This window comes from Ursus arctos, unplaced genomic scaffold (assembly GCF_023065955.2).
Source record: "Ursus arctos isolate Adak ecotype North America unplaced genomic scaffold, UrsArc2.0 scaffold_37, whole genome shotgun sequence".
In the NCBI taxonomy this organism is placed as follows: Eukaryota; Metazoa; Chordata; class Mammalia; order Carnivora; family Ursidae; genus Ursus; species Ursus arctos.
Genome location: NW_026623053.1, coordinates 8,609,243 through 8,631,840, shown reverse-complemented (window position 1 = coordinate 8,631,840; position 22,598 = coordinate 8,609,243). Strand labels below are relative to the sequence as shown.

General features: G+C 35.8%; 1 long non-coding RNA gene across 1 annotated transcript in view; it reads right to left on the bottom strand.

Annotated features, from left to right (window-relative positions):
- Positions 1–22,598, bottom strand: part of LOC113266082 (uncharacterized) — a 634,890-nt gene that overhangs the window by 524,776 nt on the left and 87,516 nt on the right. Inside the window, exon 3 of the long non-coding RNA XR_008957174.1 lies at positions 105–140. This is a non-coding gene — a long non-coding RNA (uncharacterized LOC113266082). The remainder of the gene's footprint in view (positions 1–104; positions 141–22,598) is intronic.

Genomic DNA, 22,598 nt, shown 5'->3' with positions numbered 1-22,598 from the left:
AAAGTCTAATACTCCAGGTTAAAAAGTTGACCTCACAAATACACAATAGCAAAGATTATAAATAGGAAAGAAATACCCATGTCCTTTGAGGAATGGGACTATACCTTGTAGGTCCATATTCACACCTCCCAACACAAGTCCTGGAACAAAACAGATCCTAAAGTTAGACAATTTTTTAATCAATGACAGATTTAATATGAGCTAACAAATGTCATGCACATTTAAGTTGCATTTACACGAATACAGTATTTAGTAAGGAAGTCAATCATATTCCTGTACCTTACACTGATAAGATCATATTTGGAGCACTGTGTCTGCTTGGGAGCCATATATTAAGTGGAACACTGATAAATTATAGTGGTTATGAAGACAGTAAACAAGACAGTGGTAAGACAGTATTCTTGTGTGGTCAGAGTTCTCCAGAAAAACAGAACCAACAGGATGTATATATTTATATCTCTATATATCTATATATCTATGTATCTAGACAGAGATTTTAAGAAATTAGCTCATGCAATCATGCAATTGTGGAGACTGGCAAAATCTATAGAGTGTGCTGACAAGCTGGAGACCCAGTGAAGAGTTTATGTTGAAGTTCAAGTCTGAACATAATCAATCTGCTGGTAGAATTCCCACTTCCTGGGTAAAGTCAGTCTTTTTCTTAGGGCCTTCAAATGACTGGATGAAGCCCACCCACATTACAGAGGACAGTCTGCTTTACTCAAAGTCTACTGATTTAACTGTTAACATATCATCTAAAAAATATCTTTAAGCAACATTTAGATTAGTGTCTGACTACATATTTGAGTGCCATGCCGTAGGCAAGTTGACACATAAAATTAACCATCTCAACTCCACTGTCATATAATAAATGGTTAAGGGAAATAGAGATATTTAACTTGGAAGAGAGAAAAGCTGGGGAGATAAATATACAGAACCTGTTTTAAAACATTTCAAATTTTAAAATAAAGAGTGGATTAGATTCAGCCATTATAACTCTAAAGTGTTATTTTAAGATGAAGAGCAAAAATTAAAAACAAAGTTTTAATTTAATAGCTAAACTATCTAATTTAAATGAGAAGTAGGATATACTTAAAGAAAAAAATATGTGGTAAGGTCTCAATCCTCAAGGAAATCTGCAGTTTAACTGTAAGAGCAAAAATTCAGATATGAAAAAAACACTCATTAATTCATTGAACTAATATTAGTTACTTATAATTTTCTATACATTAGCAATACAGTAACAATCAAGAAAATGTGCCTGCCCTTATGAAGCTCATATTCTCATCGAAAGATACAGAAAATAAATAAAATATATACCATGTTAAAAGTGATAACTTCTAAGGAGAAGAATCTGGCTTCTGCTTAAAAACCTAGGTGTGATTTTTCAAGCCTGATCATAAGCAATTACAAAGGCTTTATCTGGCAGGTCTCATGGAGAAAAGCCACCCTCCCCACATCAGACCTGGTGTACAGCCAGTGCACTGCAGTCTGAAGGGTATTACAGTCAAAGTCTCAGGCCCCCTTGGTCAGCCATACTCTTATTCTCATTCACATACTTAGCCCAAGCACCTTCATTTCAAGGTTTATTTATCAGGGATCTTCATCTGAGGCTTTCTCCAGGGTACTCTGTCTACTACTCCTTATGGGGGATGCAACTATGCTCAAAGATACTTTTTCCACTCTGAATCAGTACCCAGTACTTTTTCACTCCGAGTCTTTTTCTCTCTCCCATCATCTTTCAGGTCCACAAAAGTGCAGGAACATCTTGTTCAGTACTCCCTCAGCAGTGAAACAACCCCCGCATCTGTGCTGAGTTCCCTGACCCTCGACCAGTGTGCCTTTCCATAGGAAAAATGGAAGGGGAGGGAGCCCACGTTTTCACTAGTTCAGCTTCTTGCTTACACTATAGCAGTCAGTAATTAGCTATTCCTTTCATTTTGGCTTATTGTCACAGTTGGCTACTCTGACCCCTGACAGTTCAGCTTTCCCCATAGTGAGCTGCAGAGAGAAACTACCTTGGTCAGCTCCAATTGCTATAACAGAATCCTGTAGACTGGATGGCTTAAACAACAAATATTTATTTCTCATAGTTCTGGAGGCTGGAAGTCTGAGATTAGGGTGCCAGCATGGTCAGGTTCTTGGCAAAGGCCCTCTTCCTGATTTATAGACAGCCATATTCTCAATGTATCTTTGCAAGGCAGAGAAACACAGATGATCTCTCCTGTGTCTCTCTTATAAGGGCACTAATCCCATTCATGAGGGCTCCACCCTCATGACCTAATTACCTCCTAAAGGCTCCACCTCCTATCACACTGAGGGTTAAGATTTCAGCATGTGAATTCTGGAGGGACACAACATTCAGTCCATAAGAGAGGCAAAATAAAATAAAAAAGGAACATAAGCAGGGACAGGAAAGGAGATACCATAACGTAGTCAGAAACCTAAGAAGGTAATACTTGAGTAAACACCTGAAAGAGGTGAAGGAGAGAGCTTGGAGGACATCTAGGGAAGAGCACTGTAGGCAGGGTAAATAGCAAAGACAAAGACCCTGAGGAGGATACAGGCCCTATTAGACAATGGCCAGATGGTGAATATCCAACTGTAATGGAATGCAAGAGGTCTTATTCCACAGTTTTTTCAGTATAGTTAATAAAGAAAGAGAGAGAGAGAGAGGGAAGAAAACAGGATAGTTAGAAGACTGTGAGAAGTGCTATGGGAGAAGAAAAATAGGGAGGGTCTGGAGACACAAAGCAGGGGAGCTCAACAATCATTGAGTGGTCATGATAGATACCCCAGAAGTCAGGATGTCTAGTTCAGAACACAAGAAGAATAAGAAACAAGGAAAAGAGTTGAAAGGGTTCCATGATATTAGAAAAAAAAAAAAAAAGGTTAGTGATCAGGTAGGGAAGTCATGATGCATAACTCTAGGAGGCTCCACTCACAGCACAGTCTTGGCATCATACAGTGCACATATGTGAGGCCTTATATGATGACATCGGAAGCTAAAATCATGCTGGTTTGGGGCAACCAAAACACTCGATACAACTAAAGTGTAGAGTCACTTGGAATAAAATGGCAAAATCAGGACGTAAGCAGAGATTAACATAAATTTTTTTTAAAGTCACAAAAATATTTTAAAGATTTTATTTATTTATTTGACAGAGAGAGAGACAGCCAGCGAGAGAGGGAACACAAGCAGGGGGAGTGGGAGAGGAAGAAGCAGGCTCCCCGCAGAGGAGCCTGATGCGGGGCTCGATCCCAGAACGCCCAGATCACGCCCTGAGCTGAAGGCAGACGCTTAATGACTGAGCCACCCAGACGCCCCCCAAAAATATTTTATATAAGATATGAATATGACAAAAACTCTGGCTGTTAAGATGCAATAAGTGATTGTGGGGTAACAGGGAAAACCAGTGATAAGACCATGGTCAGAGATAAATTTTCTTGACTTGGAATAGGGTCTGAAAAATAGGGTTAAAAAAGAGAGTAGAAGCAGAAAGGGCTGGGAGCTGATGGAATGTGGATGAGAATTAAAAAAAAATTAAGGATCATCCTCCAGTTTTGATGTGGACTCCTACAACAACGGTGATGACATTTCTGACATACAGAACAAAAGAGGACAACTAAATACTGTACACAAGATGATCTCCTAAATATGGACTTTATGCACTTGACATACCTGCACAGGATCCAAGTAGAAAAATAAATAGGATGAAATATTAACAGATAATCCACAAAAGAAGCGTTCCTTGGTCAGATATATCTAGAAAAATAGTACATATTCTATCCTGTTCTTAACGATCTATTCAATTATTTATTCATTCAACCTATCTTTTGTACCTCCTACTTTGTCCCATAAACTACGTTTCACTCTGGAATTTAGAACTAAATAAGATGAACATGGCCTCTGACAAAAAGCTTGCAACCTACAGGTGATAGATGAACCAAACAAATAATTATCTAAATTATAACTGGGATAATTCTACAAATTAGTATGAAGTCCAGGAATGTGTAAGACGGGGCCAAACCTAGCCTGAGGAGCCCCCTTGTCACTCTCACATGAATGTATTTAAATCCTACCACTATGAAACTCATCAAAATTATTTAAATAAGGATTACTAAGGGTTGTTCGATTTTTTTTTAAGCATGAAAGTTGTTTTATTTCCCCTATAGATACCTATACCATGTAAAGAACAAACCCTGGAATGTAGTTTGAAAAATTTCTCAAGAAAGAAAACAAGGGAAAATTTAACAAGTACTTGAGTCTTCATTGCCAGCATGTAGTTTCCCTTTTCTTCAAAGAAAGAACAAGACCAAAGGTGTGCAGGCGGGACACACAGGCAATTTGGAGCACACAAAGTAGAACAGCCTGATTAGATAAACAGCAGGCCCAGCTAGCAGTTCTGACCAGTTCGGCACTCAAACAGAAACTGTAAGAGTTATTGGCACTGAGGCACTTGACCACCCAAATTGCTTCCAATTCCTACTTCACACACTAAAAGTGATGACATTCATTTCTCTCTTTTCCTCCCATTCTAGAGACACAGCAAGGCTGTCATAGCTGTGTTTAATGAATGAAAGAATGAATGAACTCTGATCTCTTTGGTATGTGTAATGAATAAAATATTATTGATATTAATAATGAAATAGTTATTCAACTTTTAACTGGCACAGATTGAGATTTCATTTCTGATGTCTGCAACTGTTCTTTGAGTCATCAGAGGACTTTAAATCAGTTGAATGTTCAGGCTGAATATGTTTATATATTTTTTTCTTTTTTGGTAGAAGTGTGAGTCAAGGATATTGGAGCTGGAAATATGCCCTGGGAGGACCAGGATTTAGTGTGCCCTCTCAAATCCTCCCTCTCCCTGCTGCTCCTGTCCTCCTAAATACACTCTATTAAATTCTCAGCCAAAATTTTCACAAGACAATTTACATGAGAGTAATTTTAGATACTGACCATTTGTGGATCCACTAAATACTAGAGTAAATCACTGTAATTAGATTAATATGCAATGATTAAAAATAATATTGCATTTAATGGTGCAGGAAAATGTTAAAAACATGTTAACTAAAAATGCAAGTTCAGTGTAAGCTCCCATTTTTGTTTAAAAAAATGCATGTGTGCAGATATACAAAGTTTTACTTTTCAATTGTACTACTAGGTTATTTACACAAAGAATACAAAAATACTAATTCAAAGGGATAAATGCATCCCGATGTTTATAGCAGCACTACCTACAACAGCCAAATTATGGAAAGTGCCCAAGTGCCCACTGACTGATGAATGGGTTACTTCTGAGTAATGGTATATATAAGTGGTGTATATATAGATTTATGTGTGTGTGTGTGTGTGTATATATATATATATATATATATATATATATAATGGAATATTAGTCATAAAAAAAGAATGAAATATTGCCATTTGCAACAACATGGATGGAAGTAGAGTATATTGTGCTAAGTGAAATAAGTCAATCAGAGAAAGACAAACACCATATGATTTCATTCATACGTGGAATTTAAAAAAACAAAACAAAAAGCAAAGAAAAAAAAAGAGAGAGCAAGAGAAAGAGAGGCAAACCAAGAAACAGATTCTTAACAATAGAGAACAAACTGATGGTTACGGGGCGGGGGGGGGGGGGGGGGGAATGGGTGAAATAGGTAAATAGGGATTGAGGAATGCATTTGTCATGATGAGCACCAAGTGTTGTATGGAAGTGTTCAATCACTATATTGTACATCTAAAACTATGGGGCGCCTGGGTGGCACAGCGGTTAATCGTCTGCCTTCGGCTCAGGGCGTGATTCTGGCGTTACGGGATCAAGTCCCACATCAGGCTCTTCTGCTATGAGCCTGCTTCTTCCTCTCCCACTCCCCCTGCTAGTGTTCCCTCTCTCGCTGGCTGTCTCTCTCTGTCGAATAAATAAATAAAATCTTTAAAAAAAATAAATTAAATAAAATAAAACTAATATGACACTATATGTTAACTGACTGAAAGTAAAAAAAAAAAAAAACTTCAAAAAGAGTTTTACTTTCCATTGACTAAAAAACAGATTTAGTTTTTTATTCATCTATATTTTCAAATTTTTCTACTTACTGTTTTAAGAAAACATGTGAAGAAGTAAATTAAAAGTTTCAAAGGCTTTTTGGATAAAAATATTTTGAGATGATATATGAAGTTTTATTAGGAACAGCTCTGCTGGATTTATAAGTAGGTCTGAATTTTATTCACTTTTAGCTTATATTTGCAAAAGCTTTTCTGACATTCGGTAAATATTCTGTTCAATAATCTTTCCATTGCTGCCTTTCCAAATACCCTACACTCACTACTTTCACCACTCACTAGCAAAAAATAAGCAGCAATGGCAACCCCTTGCTAGGTTTCAGGGATTTGGTAGTTGTTCTTCAAGAAAATCAGCTGCAGGCTGTACATTCTGAAAGAATGCTCTTGGTGAAGGATTTAGGTAAAGAGCCCTGAGCAGTGAAGGCCAGTTTACATGTGAATATCAAGCACTTTATACAAGATCTTGAAAAGAGAGCTGATGAATAGAGCCTTTTTAATGACCAACCCTGCCTTTTTTGCCAAACTATACTTTGTTCTAGGTAAAATAATTCCTGCATGAAAAAGAGACATTAAAGTGCCAAACTGACTTTCATGAGTCTATAAAGTCTCAAAACTTCATAGTAACACTCCAGAAATTTTTCATCGACACTGTCTATGTACCAACAAGAGAGAAAAAGAGTTTGTGTGTTACACAGGTGGTAGTGGAGAAGTGAAGGATAGTGGAAATAAAATTATTTGTTTTAGAAATATTTACAAAATAGAAATGGAGACAACCAATCATAGTGCAAAATGGAATAAACTAATGTAACCCTCTGAGGATTAACTGGTTTTCAGTGACAGGAAAGAAAGTAGGGAAAAGATATTCCAAGTTCCAAGGACCAAGAGCATGAGGCATGAAAGTATACGGTATACTTAGAAAAATGACTAAAAGCTAAGTTTAATGGAAGAATGCACTGGGAGGTGGTCTGTACAAGCTGACTGATGAGCAGCCTGTGAGTGCCATTTTAGGAAATGTGACTATATTTTATAGGCCACAGGCAGTCATCTAAATTCTTTTTTGAGCATAAAAGGTGAAGTAGTATATTGAAAGGCTAAAGACATATTCCAGTCGGAAAGTTACTGCAACACTCTGTGTATGAGATGATGTCACTACCTGCAGTATGAGAGGAACAACTGAAAATAAATGATAAACTGATGAAGCACCATTGCGCAGGCAGAACAAACAGAACTTAGTAATTTACCAGTCATGTGCATGAGGGCAATGAAAGATTCAAACTGAGCTTCCTTGTATGAGTGACTGGGAAGATGAAGTAACAGCTTTACTGGATTAAGTTTAATTTGGCTTTGAGACATCATGCAAATTCTTGGGAATCAGAGTTAGAATTTCAGGAAAAACATAAAGTTGATAGTTACTGCCCAGAAGCCAGAGTAGGATATAAAACAATATGTGTTAAACAATAAAAAGTTCAAGACCAGAAAAATAGGGAAAGATTGCATACTTTCTTGAAGGTTAATCAAAGGAAGCAGAAACAGTAATACAGACAATTAAGGAAAAAGATAATACATGGAAAACTATAATTCTTAAAATTAAGAAGAAAATATAATCCTTTTTACCTCTGACGAGAATACAAGAACTATGATAAAACTAAGTAAGGAACAATGTCAGGAAATCAATGGAGCAGAAAGGTTGAAGAATGAAGAGCAGCCAACAGTGGTTAAATACAGGCCTACAAAGAATGACTAGAAATGGCAAACAGTACATTACTTACTGATGACCTCTGAAAAAGCAGTTTCAGTAAAATGTGGAAGATAAGAGCCATAAAGAAACATTTTAATGGATGGTTAAGAAATGGAGACAACAATTTGAAACAGTCTTTCAAAAATGTAATAAAGTTAAGAAGAGATATGAAGTGTCAGTTTGGCAGAGAAACAAGGCCAGAGAAAGAATTTTTGTTATTTGTTTACATTTGAAATATGGGAGACTTTGATATATTTGTTGACCAAAGAAAATCTAGTGAAGATAAAGAAATTAGTTATAAATTGAGTGATAAATTATGGGAAACAATTATGGAACTGAGGATAGTAATTAATTCAGTCAATAAGAAGAATGAATTCAATCAAGGACAAAGGAACTAGTCTTGGAAACTAGGAACACTTTTTCTCTAACGCAAGGACAAATAATGTGGAAGTCCAGAACAAATCAGCTTACTGGGGGGGAAGGAAGCTGAGAGCAGTACATTGGCCTGTTTCTTTGCTACTAAAGCACAGAGCAACCCTATGGCTTAAGACAATACATGGATTTAATAACTTTATATCATAATGATGGTTCACACAACAATCATGAAACTTCAGAAAACTTTGGGTGGAACATCTGACATAACTGGACAGGTAAGCGTATAGCTCACAGACTCAGAAGATAAATGGACCCCAAGAGAAACAATTACTACCACTGCAACTAGGTTTCCTTAGGAAATACCTTTTAATTATGATAAACTGAATTTATTTAGTGCCTGAAAAATCCAGTTGCTACACATGGCTCAGTGAACGACACATCACACTACTTTTATGCAAGCCTATTTTCACAAACACCAACAGCCTTAGAAAAAGATGGTGTCAGTGAGATGAGCAGGTAGGGAAAATGCCATAGTCATCCCATTCAGAATTGGGTGTGACCATAAGTACAAGCATGTTACTTAACCTTCTGTGCCTCTTTTTCTTCAATGACTCTGATCTGATAGGTTTGCTATGAAGATGAAATAGCTAGTGCACCATAATATGAATCCATAAAAATTAATCACCATTTTCTTCTTCCTCCAGCTCTCCTCATCCTTCTCCTTCTTTCTTCTTTCCTCTTTCTTCTTTCTTCTACTTCACTATAATTCTTAGTTAATTCCTTCAACAAACATTTATTTAAAACTGACTATATGCCAGACACTACTACCCCGGATGTACCCTGATGAACAAAATATACATGATTCTTGGGCTCTTTGAGCTTGCAAACTAGTACAGAAGGCAAATGTTGAGCAAATAAAAATACAAATAAAAATATATTTTATATTTTCAAATAACTATAAATATATCTGTATATAAATATAAATAAATATATGATTATAAATTGTGATAATTTATTGAAAGGAAGTAGCAGGAAGCAAGAAAAAGACTGATACAAATAATTATTCTAACGTGGAGGCAGAGGGGAAGGACTCTGAAAAACTGACAGTTAAATGGAGATATAAAAATCCCCCAATTTTGAAAGCATAAATATTACTTAATTTTCTAAAAATTGTCATCCAAAATTTATTTATTCCCAGTCAGTTCAACTAGTTAACATTTTAAGTGCTTTATCATACATTATATACTTAGAATTTCTGTGCTGAAAAAAAGAAAACAGAAAATTCTTTGCTTGAAGTCTAAGATTGTTTCTATAAAAACAAGTTAATCAACTAAAAAGTAATAAATTCAATTTAAAGAAGTCAACTTTTTTTTTTTTTTTAGAGAGGGAGAGAGCAGTGGGAGGAACAGAGGGAGAGAGGAGAGACTCTTAAGCAGGTTCCATGCCCAGCATAGAGCCCAACCTGCGACTCAATCTCACAACCCTAAGACATGACCTGAGCCAAAATCAGGAGTTGGATGCTTAACCAACTGAGCCACCCAGGTGCCCCAGTCAACAAAAAAATTTAAAAGACCTTTAAATGAGTGTTACATGTTTTAACTACCTTTCATCAAACTAGTTTATGTAGAGGATACAATCTAAGGCTAGATTAGCCAAATTTATAACCTTAAGGAAACAAGACTTTATATTGAAAGGACAACTAATTATAGTTAATTTGTATATCTGTCATGTATATATAGCTATAATGTTGTCTGAAGTGTCAGGAAAAGGTTCTTAGCTCTGCCTGCTGATACAATATGGGAAGGTTAATTATAATTAAGCCCTAAGACTGATAAAAACATCTACGCTAAAACATTCAAAGAAAGGAGTTGGAAAACCATGGTGAGATTATACAGATTTCAGAATTTGAGGTGAAATGGAAACAGTAAAAGACCAAGTCTGGCTCAACTATTGATCAAAATCAACAAAATAAAAAGAGAAATGTAAGTCTGATAGTTAAGTCAAGAGGGCTGATTTCCTTTTACTTAATCAGACTGCCACAATGCAGGAGGTGGGAGTAAGGCAATAGCCATGGTTTAGCTGCAGAGTTTAGAGAAGAAAGAGAAACTTTAGGACCTGACTCTATCTGGGGGATGTCTTCACTGCCAAAGGACTTGAAATATGCAAGTGAATGCCAAATTTACTGGCCTCACTTGAGGGCCCTGACATTCGTGATTACTGGTATACCAAGTATCTAAGATCTCTTGAGAGTGAATCTGCTTTTATAAACCTTATAATCTGATTTTCTAATGGCTAACATTATTTCATAGAAAAGAGTAGAATAGTAGAATTTTGGTGGGTATTTTACAGCTAACAATTCACCTGAAGCCACTGTCCACAGCAAAGAAAAATATAATGGGTAAATAATGAATCAGACATGATTATGTCAATTACATATTATTATCATGTGTAGCTTAAGCAAGATATACATTAATTGCAATATAAAATATTCAATATTCTTGGTTCCCTACTATAAAAATAAGTATAATTTAAGTATACTTGGAGAAATAAATCAAATATATTTAAAGACAGGCACCCAGTTTCTGTAATGAAGGTAGTTATTAGCTTCAAAGTAAAAGTGACTAGCTCAAACAACAAATGTATGAAGTAGATGTAGTGCAAATTTGCTCCTTTTCATTAGCTTGTAACATTAGCTTGAATTCTATATTCATATGTGATGTGTATTTTTCTATATTACAACAATTACCAGTTGATGATTGCCACATAAAAGAAGTATTTTAGGAGTTTTTACCTCTACTTACCATACTTCTTTGCACTTACTGAGTTTAAAATCATGGCATCATTTCTTTGGAAAATCTTTAATTGTAATTCATAGCTTTGAATAATTTCTATGGACCCTATGAAAATTTCACTGAGATATTAAGTTGGTGAGAGTTTACTTTGGACATTATCATTTTAAATAATTTACAGGCAACAGTCTGGTTTTGCTAACTGCTGTGACAGACAAAAAGCCTAAAATATTTAATAGATTTAAATTCCTCTCTTTTGGCCCTTATACAAACCATGTAAAATCAGGGGAAGGGGTGAGGGATTCTCAGGGAGGCAAAACCAAATTCAAGATTTGAACACTTCTGTGTTGAAATTTAGTCCACAATGATATACATACATACTAACTTCTCATTGAGATGAATATCAATAAATTGACTGACCTGAGAGATAAACATTGATTTTAGCAAGCCCAAGGTCTGCATTTATATCAGACAATTCTACTTGATATTTCCTAGGATACAAAGTCAATAGATGAATTGTTATATTTATATTCTGAATAATTTCCCAAGTCTGCAGAAAAGTAAGGTTTTTTATTCTGTTTTGGAGAAGTACTGACCAATTTACATCGATATTTTGTAAAATGCTTACTAAAAATACCCAAATGGAGTACTGCTCATATCTGTTGCTCTAATATTTGACTCACTTTAATAACACTGAATATCATTCCAATTCACTATTACTTATATTCAATATTTTTCCATTTAATAGATTTCTTTTATATGTTTCCATCATGTTCAGACTACTTTGATATGAGGCCAGCACATATGGTCATTGAAGTGAGCCCAGAAAAAAAAAAAAATTTAGCCATTAGATGAAATGTTTTGTTCTGATTATTTGGCAGTAATTACAATAAGCTATACAGATGTTTTCATGAATTGTTTGTAAATTAAGTGAATAAAGGTTTGGTACTCTATACTTAAGGACAGACAACACTCTTTTCTGATTAGGGATGTTGCATTGTCCTCACTATCACTTCAGTTTTATCGCTTTGGTTTAATCTAAAGGGGCTGACAGCAGCACTAAGTATATACTCAAGTTTTAAAAAGATATCAAGGCATCTGCTTCAAAATAAATTCATTGTCCTGGTGATGACAGTCTGAATTTCTAAACCAGGAATTCATTACTACCAATGATAAGTTAGTACAGATAATTAACCTAGTATGTATTTTGAATCATGCCTCAAAATATTATAATCCTTTTGTTTCCACACCAAGTCTTCATTCCAAGTAAGGCAACAGGTATAATTCTTTCTCAGCCTCCTGGGAGTATACAGTGATATAACTGAAGATATATGAAGCTCTATAAATAAAGTATATCCTTCATGAGTATCATTTTTACTGGATGGTAGTTCTATGTATGAATTTGCCAGGGCTGCCCTAACAAAATATCACAGACTAGATGGCTTCAACAACAGAAATCTTCCTCCTCACAATTCTGAAGGGTAGAGTCTGAGATCAAGGTACCAGTATTAGCAGGACTGGTTTCTTCTGAATGCCTCTCTCCTTGACTTGAGATGACCATATCTTTTTCCAATATCTTTACATGGTCTTCCCTCTGTGTATTTTCCTATGTCCTAATCTCCTCTTCTTATAAGGATTATGTCTTACTGGATTAGGGCCCACATCAATAACTTCATTTAATCTGAACTACCTCCTTAAAGACCCTGTCTTCAAAATACAGTCACATTCTGAGGTAGTGGAGATTACGACCTCACCATAGGAATTTTGGAGGGAAACAATTCAGTCTATAACAGTAGCTAAGGGAAATAATTGTTTTTATATAAAATTAACAGGTTAATGTTATGGGTAGAATACAAAATTTCCTTAATTTGAAGATATACAAGTGACTCCAGAAAATATTTGTTTGTGTTACACTTCTTCAGACCATGCTGTTGGAACTAAAACGTAGAGTGTTCTCTGCTCTGAGGATATTTCAATGTAAATACTAAAGAAGCACCAGTAGTGATAAAATAATGAGATTTAAAATAGAACATACTTGGGGCGCCTGGGTGGCTCAGTCAGTTGAGCATCCAACTCTTGATTTTGGCTCAGGTCATGATTTCAGGGTCATAAGATCCAGCCCTGCTTTGGGCTCCCCGCTCAGCAGGGACTCTACTTGAGATTCTCTCTTTCCCTCTCTCTCTGCCCCTCCCCCACGTATTCTCTCTATCTCTCCCTCTCTCTCTCTCTCTCTAAAATAAATAAATATTTAAATAAAATAAAATAAAACCATACTTTATTCAAATACTGACTTCATCACTTGTCCATCTCTTATTATGGCAAATTATTTGTAATATCAAAGTCTCAGTTTTTCCTCCCATAAAAATGAATAATAATATCCAGTTCACAGAGGCAGTATGATAAGGGAGATAATATTATAAGAAATAATGAGCACAGTTAAGTACCTCTATAGACATCTGATTTCCCTTCAAGAGTACTTCTCTGTCTTGGTTCAAAAATAAAATCTTAAAATATGACCTTGACCTAAAAGATATTGAGAGGAAAGTTGTATTTGATAAGATAGTAAAAACTGTAGGCACAGAGTAATGATTAGTTTAAGATGTTGCTTCAAATCTACTTTAGTATAAAGATGTTATATATTATACAAAAATGTCCAAATATGAAAATGAATACACTGAGAAACTGATATACGATAAGCTATATATTATTTTAGGGAACTTTAGATTATCTTTACTATTTTTTCTGTTTTATTTAAATTTCAGTTAGTTAACATACACTGTAACACTCGTTTTAGGTGTACAGTTTGGTGATTTAACACTTCCAAACAACACCTTGTGCTCATCACAACAAATGCACTCTTTAATTGCCATCATATATTTAACTCATCCTCCCCACCCACCTTCCCTCTGGTAAGCATCAGTTTGTTCTCTATAGTCTGTTTCTTGGTTTGTCTCTTTTTCCCCCCCTTTGCTTGTTTGTTTTGTTGCTTAAGTTCCACATGAGTGAAATCATGTGGTATTTATCTTTCTCTGACTGGCTTATTTCACTTAGAATTATACTCTCTGGCTCTTTCCACGTCTTGCAAATGGCAATATTTCATTCCTTTTTATGGCTAAGTATTATTCCTATATATAAAATAGATGTATAAGTGAGATATATATATATATATAGATAGATATAGATAGATATATGTATATGTATATATATATACACATATATATGTATATATACACACATATATTTCTTCCTAATCCATTCATCAGTCAGTGGGCACTTGGGCTCTTTCCATATTTTGGCTATTATAGATAATGCTGCTATAACATCGGGGTGCATGTATCCCTTTGAATTAGTGTTTTTGTATTCTTTACGTAAATACCTACTAGTGCAATTGCTGGATCATAGGGCAGTTCTCCTTTTAACTTTTTGAGGAACCTCCATACTGTTCTCCACAGTGGCTGCACCAATTTGCATTCCACCAACAGTGCAAGAGGGTCCCCCCTTCTCCACATCCTCGCCAATACCTGTTTGTTCTTGTGTTCTTGATTTTAGCCATTCTGACAGGTAGGAGGTGGTATCTCACCGTAGTGTTGATTTGCCTCTCCCTGATGATAGTGATGTTGAGCATCTTTTCATGTGTCTGTTGGCTATCTGTATGTCTTCTTTGGAGAAATGTCTGTTTGTGTCTTCTGCCCATTTTTTAATTGGATTATTTGGTTTTTGGGGTGTTGATTTTGATAAGTTCTTTACTAGATTTTGGATACCAACCCTTATCAGATATGTCATTTGCAAATACCTTCTCCCATTCAGTAGGTTGTCTTCTAGTTTTGTTGATGGTTTCCTTGCTGTGCGGAAGCTTTTTATTTTGATGTAGTCCCAAATAGCTTATTTTTGCTTTTGTTTCCCTTGCTTCAGGGGACATATCTAGAAAGAAGTTGCTATTGCTGATGTCAAAGAGATGACTGGCTGTGCTCTCTTCCAGGATTTTTATGGTTTCAGGACTCACATTTAGGTCTTTAATCCATTTTGACTTTATTTTTGTGTATGATGTCAGAAAGTAGTCCAGTTTCATTCTTTTGCATGTTGCTGTCAGTTTTCCCAACACCTTGTTGAAGAGACTGTCTTTTTCCCATTGCATATTCTTTCCTGCTCTGTTGAAGATTAGTTGGCCATAGAGTTGTGGGTGCAGACCTTTATTTTTAATGTCTTGCAAATATTTATATATCTACAGATATATATACACATACATATACATATGTACATTTGACTCATACATATACAAATATGCATTTAATATATATAAAAAGATGAAGTTTCAGAGCCACTATAATAAATTATTATACATTTTATTATATAGCTGTTTCCTAATAGTAAGTATAAGGATTGGAAGGGCTGTCATTAATTAATGAGTTAGTACATAGAAAGCTATTACAAGAGTGACTAGCATCTAGCGATCAATGAATGTTTATTAGCAGTACTGTTATGTATTTATCACTATGCTAAGCAATTTACTATTAGCAATTTACTAATAGCACAAAATGTGTTACCTCATTTTATTCTGTCAATATCCCTAAGAGATCACTGCTATTATTATCTGCATTTTACAGGTGAGGATGTTGGAGCTCAGGCAGGCAAACTCAACTAGTAAATGAAAGTGCCATGTTCAAAACACAGTGTTTGTTTTCAACTTTAGAGTCCAAACTCTTAACAGCCATGCTATAATTCCTCTCCCACATTTTATCATTGGTGGAGACAGTCTCAGTAAACATTCCCCTGTGTCAGCTTTCAATCATACTTCCTTCCTCCCACTTCACTTGGTTAGGTCACCATTTTTATTCCAAAAGGTCCAAGGTTTCCAGAATATATTAATATATTAAGTAGTGCCAGCATAAATGAAGATCATGCACCTGTTTCTCCTTTCCTTTCTATTCTCTTTGGTTTAAATTTAGTAAGAATTGTGTATATTTGGAAGGCATATGATTATATTTGCAAATGAGACCAACTTACCTAACTGTCTTCTCTTAACCAAAGTGGTATAACTCTGATTAGAAAGAAAGAGATGGATCAAACAATGAAAAAGATGACTACCACAGAACTGCATCTCTGAAGAAACAAACAGATGAATGATGACTTACATTTTCTTATCTTGCCATCCAATATGCTTTCTACAAGGTGGTTAATGAATCTGAATAACTAATTGTATAGATGAAATATGTTTTTTGATGAGCCTCATATTTCTGAAGAATTATTTGCAAAATATTTAATTATTCTTTGTAAAACCACTATGTTGTCCTGAGTTTTGAATCCTGACTATCTTTTTTTCAGTCTTTGTTTCTCTATTTTTTTCCTGGTTACTGATTCTGTCTGCTTTACTTGACTGTGCATGAATCTTTCTGATTCTCAAATTTAAGATTCCCTGAACCTTCATGTTGAGAAGACATTAATGAAAAATAGGATGTCCATTTAATGTAATTTGTCACTACTCACCCCAAATTCTTCCTGGTGGATTCCCATGAGGAAACTGTCATGCCACATTTATACATTTTTTTTTTTTGTTTAATCTGCTCACCTAACCTTTAGAGAACTTAATTATCTCTAAAAATAATGGCATATACTTCATAGAAATTGAATTTTCCATTAAAAGTTACCAAAACAAATGGATAAAAGCTTGCACAGTTGTAAAGAAAGACAAAGTGAAGATGTCAGCTAAAGGGAGATAAAAGATGGAAAGAAAATTACTGTGTCATCAAAAAGATAATGAAATTTAAAGAAATAAAAAAGATGAGATATTTTGTATGACATAAAAAACAGTTTGTCTAGAGCCAATAAAAAGAAAAACTTCGGTGAAGGAAATGCCACTAATTAGATACTGTTAAAGCTGAAATGAACATTTTATATTATGCTTTTATAGGCTAACAAATAAAAGAAAAAGGTACTTTAGCAATATCTAGTTTTCCCATGGATCAGGGTACAGATTGTATGACATTATCACTACAGGAATACAACCTAATGTGGTGGTATGACACCACGAGGCAAAGTGAAAATGCATTTTAGAAAAGACCTTGAACTTGTATGCTACATACAGAAGGAAGCAACTGCACTTTTTAATCCCTGGAAAGGATTAAAAGGCAATACCTTTGAAAGTAATCTACAAAGAAACGAAAAAACCAATCCTACCCCAACTATTCTAGCCTAAGATTAGTCTCATCATTAGCAGAAGTTAAATTATAATTATCACAAAGAAATAAACCCACAACTCTATGGCCAACTAATCTTCAACAGAGCAGGAAAGAATATGCAATGGGAAAAAGACAGTCTCTTCAACAAGGTGTTGGGAAAACTGACAGCAACATGCAAAAGAATGAAACTGGACTACTTTCTGACATCATACACAAAAATAAAGTCAAAATGGATTAAAGACCTAAATGTGAGTCCTGAAACCATAAAAATCCTGGAAGAGAGCACAGCCAGTCATCTCTTTGACATCAGCAATAGCAACTTCTTTCTAGATATGTCCCCTGAAGCAAGGGAAACAAAAGCAAAAATAAGCTATTGGGACTACATCAAAATAAAAAGCTTCCGCACAGCAAGGAAACCATCAACAAAACTAGAAGACAACCTACTGAATGGGAGAAGGTATTTGCAAATGACATATCTGATAAGGGTTGGTATCCAAAATCTAGTAAAGAACTTATCAAAATCAACACCCCAAAAACCAAATAATCCAATTAAAAAATGGGCAGAAGACACAAACAGACATTTCTCCAAAGAAGACATACAGATAGCCAACAGACACATGAAAAGATGCTCAACATCACTATCATCAGGGAGAGGCAAATCAACACTACGGTGAGATACCACCTCCTACCTGTCAGAATGGCTAAAATCAAGAACACAAGAACAAACAGGTATTGGCGAGGATGTGGAGAAGGGGGGACCCTCTTGCACTGTTGGTGGAATGCAAATTGGTGCAGCCACTGTGGAGAACAGTATGGAGGTTCCTCAAAAAGTTAAAAGGAGAACTGCCCTATGATCCAGCAATTGCACTAGTAGGTATTTACGTAAAGAATACAAAAACACTAATTCAAAGGGATACATGCACCCCGATGTTATAGCAGCATTATCTATAATAGCCAAAATATGGAAAGAGCCCAAGTGCCCACTGACTGATGAATGGACTAGGAAGAAATAAGACATATATATACATATATATATACACACACACACACATATATATATGTGTCACTTATATATATACATACACACACACACACATATATACATATATCTCACTTATACATCTATTTTATATATAGGAATAATACTTAGCCATAAAAAGGAATGAAATATTGCCATTTGCAAGACGTGGAAAGAGCCAGAGAGTATAATTCTAAGCGAAATAAGCCAGTCAGAGAAAGACAAATACTAAATGATTTCACTCGTGGAATTTAAGCAACAAAACAAACATGCAAAAGGGGGGAAAAAAGAGACAAACCAAGAAACAGACTATAGAGAACAAACTGATGCTTACCAAAGGGAGGTGAGTGGAGGTATAAGGAAAATAGGGGATGAGGATTAAAGCGTACATTTATCGGGGCGCCTGGGTGGCACAGCGGTTAAGCGCCTGCCTTCAGCTCAGGGCGTGATCCCGGCATTCTGGGATCGAGCCCCACATCAGGCTCCTCCGCTATGAGCCTGCTTCTTCCTCTCCCACTCCCCCTGCTTGTGTTCCCTCTCTCGCTGGCTGTCTCTATCTCTGTCAGATAAATAAAATCTTTAAAAAAAAGAAGCGTACATTTATCATGATGAAAAAAATAAAATGATAAAAATTATAATTGTCATAACTGTATCACCTTGTATTTTTAAAATATAATGTTATACTGCAAAACAGTAGAATACCAAGTAATAGTGAGATGTCATTTGTCATAATAAGACTGACAAAGGTGAAAATATTACCAATAAATAGTGTGGGGAAACAGAGCTGCTGATAATGAAGAACATGAACATCTTTGTGGGGAACAACATGATGGCAGGAGTGAAATGTTAAATATAAATATTCTTTGACCCAACAAACCTATTCCTAGGAGTTCATTTTAAATAGAGATTATAATATGGATGTAAAGATATATTCATAATAGTGTTGTTTGCAATAGCAAAAAACAAACAACAAAAATAAACAAAAAAACAAACAAAAATGAACCTAAATGTTTCATCAGTAAAATAGAATTCATTAAATGGATGGTCAGTATCCTTAAACAGTGGAGATGCATTACTTATTCATTAATATGTCTCTAGATCTTTTTTAAAAAAATAAAATTTATATATACCTTTATCATATGTTTGTATATACATATGTATTTGCAAATGTATGTGTGTGTGAATTTTTATTTTTCTTTCTTCTTTTATTATACCTTTTTATATTTGCATTTTATACAATGAGCATATATTTACCTTTCCAAACAGATAAAGTAAAAATAAAAAGAAACAAGGTATTGTATTATATACATGGAATCAAGAAGCAGAGACAGAATGACCCGCATCAAGGCTCAGTTAGTTAACAACAGAACTAGTGCTAAAAGCTCAGGTTACTATGCTACCTCAAGCTGTATCCAAGGAATGACAGAAAGGTTTGGGTTTGTTCCCCATTAACATGCATTAATATACAAGATTACAGGGGCGCCTGGGTGGCACAGCGGTTGAGCGTTTGCCTTCAGCTCAGAGCGTGATCCCGGCGTTCTGGGATCGAGCCCCACATCAGGCTCCTCCGCTATGAGCCCGCTTCTTCCTCTCCCACTCCCCCTGCTCGTGTTCCCTCTCTCACCAGCTGTCTCTATCTCTGTCAAATAAATAAATAAAATCTTAAAAAATATATATATATACAAGATTACACCAGGCTATAACACTCTTCCATTTGAAAACAGCTAAGAAAAAAAGAGTCAAAGAAGGGGGTAAAATAACCATAACATAAATCCTAGAGATCATCATTAATCCAACATTGCATTTTTTATATGATCACAGAGTTCACTCTTTGTACCTATTATGTTAGCAAAACCTCATGTTGCTGATAGCCAGCAAAGGAAACTCAAATAATGTAATATACAATTTTTAAATAAAAAGAAAAACATTATAAAACACAAGAAGAAACTGAGGCTCAAGCCTGATTTCTTCAAGCTCACAATAAAATAGAATACCTTGTAAAATTGGAATTATAATTGAAATGGCATTCAAAGGAGTATAGAACACATTACAACTATCAGTTGTGCATTTCATTCAAAGACAAATATTTATTAAGCACCTGAAGCTGCAACTTCAGCCTGTTACTGTTTATTGGTGTCACTCTTTTGCTTTTGTAGACAGTTCTTTTTATCTTTATACCTTCTCTGCCTTCATATCAGCATCACAGAACATATGATTTCTCTGCCTGCAGGAAAACCATTCTAAGCTCCAAAGCAGATACTCAACTAAAAAAAACAAAAGAAGAAGAAGAAGAAGTAGGGATACCTGGGTGGCTCAGTTGGGTAAGGTCATGATCACAGGGTACTGGGATGGAGTCCATCAGTTCTGGGACGGAGCCCTGTGTCAGACTCCTTGCTCAGTGGAGAGTCTCCTTCTCCCTCTGCTCCTCCCCACTGCTTGTGCGCGCTCTCTCTCTCAAATAACTAAATAAAATCTTTTTTTAAGTATACAAATGTCATATTCCCTCTACGACTTTGACCTGTGAGAATTTAGATGATCGTGACATATAATCAAAATAATAAGTTAATACATATATTAACAAAGTTGAAATTTATAATTAAATACAACAAAATTGGATTAAACAATACTAAAATAAAGTACTAGGAATACTACCAGATACTTAGGTATAACTGGGGCAAGAAGGGTGCTAAAGGTAAATTTTAGTTTCACCTTGCTAATGGCTCAGTTACCCTAATCTTGGCCAGATGACACAGGATTTAACTATGTGATCTAATGTACTCAATGAGAGGTGGCTGCCCATACAAGAATTTTCTCTGCCAGGGTTTTGCCTCACTTGGACATATAGCCCACAGAATCAGAAAGGCCGATGTTTACCTAGTTAGTCACAGGATGACCTGTGGGGGGTATTTAGAAATGAAATAAATCCTCTGTGGCTCACACAATAGAGCAGAGGAGACTCAAAAGTAATTCACAACTTACCCAGATCCATACACCAGGGAACACCTATGACTCGGTCTCCTGATATGTCTAGAAGGGAGCACTAGGTATTCCTTAAGGTGACTAAACCTCTTGGATCATGTTTTAGCTCAGGCCGCTATAAACAAAATGCCAGGGAGTGGATAGCTTAAACAACACATATTTATTTCTCACATTTCTGGAAGGTGGTAAGTCCAAGATCAAGGTACAAGTGGATGCATTTTCTGCTGAGAGACCTCTTCTCGGTTTCCAGACAGGTGTCTTTTCACTGTGTCCTCACATGGCAGAGATAGGACAAGAGCTCTTGTCTCTTCCTCTTCTTATAAGGACACTAATCCCAACAAGACAGCCCTACACTCATGACCTCATCAGGATCTAAAAATCTCCCAAAGGCACCACTTCTAAATATCATCACATTGGGGAATGGGCTTCAACATATATATTTGGGGGCCAAGGGAAGGACTTAAACATTTAGTCTGTAACAGATTACAAGTGCACTCTAAATTGGTTATTGCATACTGATCAGAATGGTTTCCTGGGACACAAAACATTCTTGGCTTGGGGAGAGACTGGAAAGTAGAGGTGTTTACTCCCTCAGACCTAGGAGACTAACAAGGCTATTAGTGCTTACTTCCAACACAAATGTTACCTATGGATGATATAATCACAGTATAATTCAAGGGACAACAAGAAAGCTTCCCAACTATACTGTCTCCCAACACTAATTCAAATAATCATTAGGTGGAAAGTAAACTTTATTCCAGGAAAGGATAAGGGGGTGGTGTGGGGGTGATTACCAAACATTTCAACTTAGGTTAATTATGTTTACTCAGAATTCTTCCCAACAGTTAAAATTCAAGGAGAGATTTTTAATGAAAGGAAGAAAGAAATTTTTGGATTGGGAACACTACAGAGAAAAGAAGGCATACGTACAGGGCACTGGGCAGCCAATGCCAATAGGAAAGCATGTATGTGAGGAATTACAGGTGACCAGAAGGAAACAGAAAAGGAAGAACTGTGTGAGGAAAAATGTGAACTTTCAGATTCTACTGATGATTAGCCCAGCCCTCTCCCTGCATGAAGCGAAGCACAACACTCACTGAACACTTGCGAAGAAACCAGCACCCAGAAACCTTGAGATGCATCATGGTGCAACATAACCAGCAATAGAAACAAAAGGGGGAACTGGATTGGGACTCAGAAGACCTTAAGCTAATCTGGTGATTCTGGGACATCACATCCCTTCTCTGGGGCCTCATTTCCAAACTGCACTCTCACAGGAAGGGTTTCTCAATCTTGGAATTATTTACATTTTTAATCAGATAATTGTTAGTTATGGGAAGCTGTTCTGTGCATTGTGGGATATTTAGAAGCATCCCTGGATTCCACCCACTAGATATATTAGCATTCCTCCAGTTATAACAACCAAAAATGTCTTCAAATGCTGCCAAAT